The following is a 5,534-nucleotide window of genomic DNA, read 5'->3' on the forward strand; positions in this document are numbered from 1 at the left end:
ATTTTTCGGTTTTATAAGTTTTGTGGGGGGGGGATACAAGCAAATGTGTAGATCTATGAATATATGTATGCTTTGTATGATTTCTATGCTTATTTACATGTTTATATGTGATTATGGTGTTGAAACTAGTCAAAAGACCTTAAAAATCGAGATTTGCATTAGGATGTAGGAAACAAGTGTTAAACATATTACTACACACAAATCATTTCTAGAAAAATAACCAAGTTGGTTAAAATGAACTCATTGGGCTAAAAATCCCATTTTTGGACTCAAAATGTTAAAAATATAAAGTTAAATGGCCCAAAATGACAAAATACAAATTCTGATGGATGAAATGAGTCAAAACAGTTTTAATAAGGTATTTTTCTGGAAATATTCTCTTTGGAGGATTAAATGTGAAATTTTTAAGCATAATGGGCCAAAAATGAATTTTTCGGCCCAATAAAGCCTAATATGCGAGATTTTCAAATTAAAGGGGCTGAAACTGTGATTTTCTGTAAAACAGGGGACTACTAGTGCTCCAAGTCCATTTCAAGGGTTAAAAATACTTTTCATATTTAAAAGGGACCAAAAATGCAAAAATTTTCTATTTTGGGTCAAAAGTGTAAAAACTACGAAATTGAGGGTTCTAGCCGAGAAAAATTTCATTTCGTTGACTAAAACTGTTCTTCAAATAACTTTGGGCTGAAAAATAACTTTTCTACAAGTTTTGATACTAAAGTGTCAAGAAAAATAGTTTGAGGACTAAAATAGAAATTATTTTATATAAAGAGTTAAATGTGTAAATTATTCAAAAGAAAAGGGGCTGCTATAAAGAAACATCCTAAAGTTTTAAATAATAAATCCGTCATAATGAAATACTAGCATCTCGACTATCGGCAAATTATAATACACCTTCAACACCAAAAATCGTTATCAAACGAATTGATTCGGTCTCGAATCAATAATGAATCCGAAATTACTAACACGACGAAACTTCAATACACGCGCGGAAAATTCGGGAAGTCAATACACACGTGAGAATACACCAGACGTCGATACACCGTCTTTGGGCCCAAAAGTTTCAAATCATGTTTGTTGGGCCTAGCTAACCCAATTGCATGATCTTTAGGCCCGAAGGAAACTCGCTTACATGAAGTTGGGTCTTACATGACCTAATTTCGTGTAAAAAGACTTTTACAGGCTTTGTGCTGTTGGACCCCAACGGCCTTCTGGTGCTGCTAGTAAAGTTGAGAATTCACCAAATGCGAGTCGGGCTAAGGGCCCTTCGCTTTCACGATAGCCTGGAACGACTTACGGAAAATATCGGGGCTTCGCACCCTCTTTTCCTCCTCGGTCGTGGGGCTACATGAAGTCCGGGTGTTTGGATTAAGTGAATAGTGCGAGCGACACCTAAGGGATTGTTTGTATGGTTGTAAACTAGTCATTTTGCATTAATGTGTGTTTATAACAATTAACAATCCATAATTAATCCAACGTCACCGGGACTCAACGAATACACCTGTCGTAACGAAATAACAAGATACAAATTATTTGATGCAAAGTATTAGGAAAACATCGGGTTTTCCTAGGGTTTTCAATTAATACACCTACGAGTTACATACCGAGTTTTACAAATCGCTCTTTTACATTTATAGAAACAAACAAGCATACTTATGGATCTTCACACTTTTTATACTAAGTTCTTTTCAGAAAATATCGGATTTTCTGGTGATTTTCAAAACAATACAAACCACTATATTTCAAACATTACTTATGAACTCACCAACATTTCATATGTTGATGTTTTTCAAAATACTTGTATTCTCAGGTAACAGGTAAATCGAAGGGAAAAATGTACTCAGTGATTTCTTGTTGTTTGTTTAACTAGTAATGAACAATCTACCTTTGAGAATGTAATGCTTTGAAGCTATGTACTGAATGTAAACACAACCAGTTGTAATATTCCAATGCTTGATATTGTATGATGTTATGTTTCATGTATATTCATTGTGATGGTATTCAATTGAGTCACAATAGCCCTCGGACGTTTCCGCCGTCTGGGTTGGGGGTGTGACAACATACTTGGATAAGGTACTAAAGAGGTTTAGTATGGAAAATTCCAAGAAGGGAGAGCCACCTATCCAGAAAAATATTAAATTGAGTAAGACTCAATGCCCGAGTACGGATGAGGAATTAGATGACATGAGTCGTGTACCTTATGCTTCCACTATCGGATCTATCATGTACGCTATGACATGTACTCGCCCTGATGTGGCCTTTGCTTTGAGCATGGTCAGTCGCTATTAGGGAAACCCATGTAGAGCACATTGGATAGCCGTAAGGAATATACTCAAGTATTTGAGAAGGACGAAGGATTAGGTCCTTGTGCTTGGTGGCAATGATACTTTGAGAGTAGATGGTTATAGTGATGCCAGCTTTTAGATGGATAGAGATAACTTCCATTCTGAGTCGGGTTGGGTATTTTTACTGAATGGAGGAGCAGTTACTTGGAAGAGTTCCAAGCAAGATAAAGTGGCTGATTATACTTGTGAATCAGAGTACATAGCAACAAGTGAAGCGTCGAAAGAAGCAGCTTGGTTGAGGAACTTCATCGGAGATCTCGGAGTTGTTCCAACTATCTAGGAGCCTATGGAACTGTTCTGCGATAATGAACGAGCGGTTGCCTTGACAAAGGAAACGAGAGATCATGGTAAAACCAGACATATCGACAGAAAGTACCATTTCATCAAACATAGAGTAGAAGAAGGCCATCTTATAGTAAAGAGGGTGTCATCTGAAGATAACCCAACAGATCCCCTCACAAAGGGTCTGAGTAGGGCTAAGCATATTCAGCATGCTAGGAGCATAGGACTGAAAGATGATATTAGTTTTGGTAGTTAGATTAGTTTTTCTAAAACTTGTAACAAAGTAAATGTAATTGACTTTTGGTGATTAAATAATAAAGTATTATTTATAAGTTTGGGTTCTACCTTTTGTTAATTGTTTATTATTGTGTTTCATTTTTGCATGTTTTACATCCCGAATAATAAGATTATTCAAACTCCACAGTCGCTCGTACTTTTGGAAGTAAGTAGTGAATCAAGATTGTCATGAACTGGATTGTAGATTGTCTAAGGATAGACATGGCAATAGATTTGCTGCAACATTCATGAGTACTCCGAAATTGAGATTTGAGTATTGGATAAACCCTCGCTCAAAGTATTACTTCATGGAATTCATCACGAGTAATACTGAGATGATAATATCTTATAATCTTGAAACAGAGATATATGAGTTGTAATTTGCAAGTCGGCTATGCATTGGTGATACGAAAACGCATCAGTAACTTGGTGTTATAAAACGTATTATCATGTACGGTTTGATGAGTAAAAGATACAAGCATATGAGTCAATGTTTATTCGTTCCTTTTTCCCTAACGGGAAAAGCGATATATGTGGGACCCTCGATGATTTGGTGTTGACTTATGTGTTGGGCCCAGCCAGGACTAAATTGATGTGTTTAATTAGAAGTCCTACATCATCACAAATCAGGAATCGGGAAACATAGATTCTGGACAAAGAGGTTGATTGCATTCCATGTCTTTTGTCTAGGGATATCTAGCAGAATGAAGGATTATATGATCACTTATCTTAGGACACATAACTGACTGGGTCAGAGTTCGGCAGCAGCTTTTTGGAAGCTACAATATGCTGGTCAAATTTAGAAGGCATACTAGCAATTATAGTTATAGACTTATCCAAGTGGGAGACTGTTGGATTAGGTGTCTAAGCCCATAACTATAATTGGTATGTACTTGAATAGATAGCAGAACAGTCCTTTTGGGTTGCCCTCAATCCTAGCAACCGGACAAGGAAATTATGAAAGGAGAGATATTAATTTATTATAAGATTAATAAATTAATATAAATGAATTGATTAATATGTTAAAAGATTAATATATTAATAATAAATCATTTTTTTTAAATAATTGTTAGCCAGAAATAATTGTTAGCCAGAAATTATAAAGTGCAGGGACTAGTTTGCAATTATCTAATAGTTGAGTGGAAGGCTCTAGAACCCCCTTGGATAAGGGTGGATGAAATCTTTAGGGGAAACCCTAATAATTTCGTCCATAGGGGCTTGGATAAGGCCCTTGGGTTTGCTTAGGCCCTAAGCAAAGAATAAGTAGGCTTTCCCCTAAACCCTAGATCCCTCAGCTATATAAGGAGCCTCCTGGTTCATATTTTGGTCACTCTTTCTTTTGAAGAAACCCTAAGGGCCGAAATTTTGCATACTCCCTCTCCCCTCTCTCCTCTACTTCCTTCTTGCTAGTTTGGGTGTGATTCCATTAGAGGCATTACACTTGTGGTGCTAAGCTTCCAAGAAGATCAGGATCAAGATCAAGGGAATTATCAATTGTTTACTATAACAATTGAAAGGTATGTAATTACTAAACCCTAGTTTGTTAATTTCGAAATTAGCCTCTCTCCTCTAGGGTTCTTGTTTTGCAATTCAAAGTTGTATGTTCAATAGTTAAAACATAGATCCAAAGTAGGTTGCATGTGAACTTAGGAATTGTTTTCTAGTTTATTTGTTTTACCTAAAACCCATCAGAAGGCAATCCCCAAATGTATCTCTCAACCTTCCTACTCTCCGGGGGAACCATTCCTGGGTATAGTGAAGCTATGTTTCTGAATCTGTCGGTGTAAGCTTCTATGTCTGAGCCTGCCATGGTAAGAGTCCACAACTCACGCTCTAGTTTCTGTACTTCGCCCCTCGGGCAGTACTCTTCCAGCATCATCTCTTTTAGATTTTCCCAGCCCATTGTGTTTGCAATTGGAAGAGTCAATGGCTTGACATGGTTGTTCCACCATGTAAGGGCCATGTTATAGAAGGTGTTGGCGAAAAACTTCACTTTGCTCCCTTTTGGGCATGAGCATAACTCAAAAATCGACTCTGTCTTCTCGTACCATTGCATCAGGGCGATGAGACCCCCACTTCCATTGAAGGATTTGGGTCCACAGATCATGAAGTCCTTGTATGAGCACTCCCTTATGCGTTTGTGGTTACTGTTGCCGGTACCACCACCCGATCCACTGGTACCAGTTGCATTGATTTGAGTCATGATTGTTGTCACTGCGGTTGTTACTGCCGCTTGGAAGACAACCGAGTCATATTGAAGAGGCAGCGGTGGTGCGTTGTTCTTGTTTTTGTTCGACTTCTTCGGTGGCATTTTGATGCCAAAAGGTTAAAAGATGAAACGAGGGTAAGTCCTTAGTGGCTACAAATCGAGTGTATTCTGAATCGAATTTATCTTAGTTCTGAGTGTTTCATGTTCTGATGTCGGAAGTAATTCATAACAGGGGTCTATGCAAGATAGACTTAGGAATTTGATAGTGTCTACACTCTTAATGAAGTTATGGGATCTGATTTACTCTTACTAGCTAATATGATAAAGGAAATAATCCTGACACATAGTGTGAGTAGTGTAACCACTGACTCACTGGATCATATTAATTAGTTATGTATTATTATGACGTATATGATACTTTA

The sequence above is a fragment of the Lactuca sativa genome, chromosome 4, assembly GCF_002870075.4.
Source record: "Lactuca sativa cultivar Salinas chromosome 4, Lsat_Salinas_v11, whole genome shotgun sequence".
Lineage (NCBI taxonomy): Eukaryota > Viridiplantae > Streptophyta > Magnoliopsida > Asterales > Asteraceae > Lactuca > Lactuca sativa.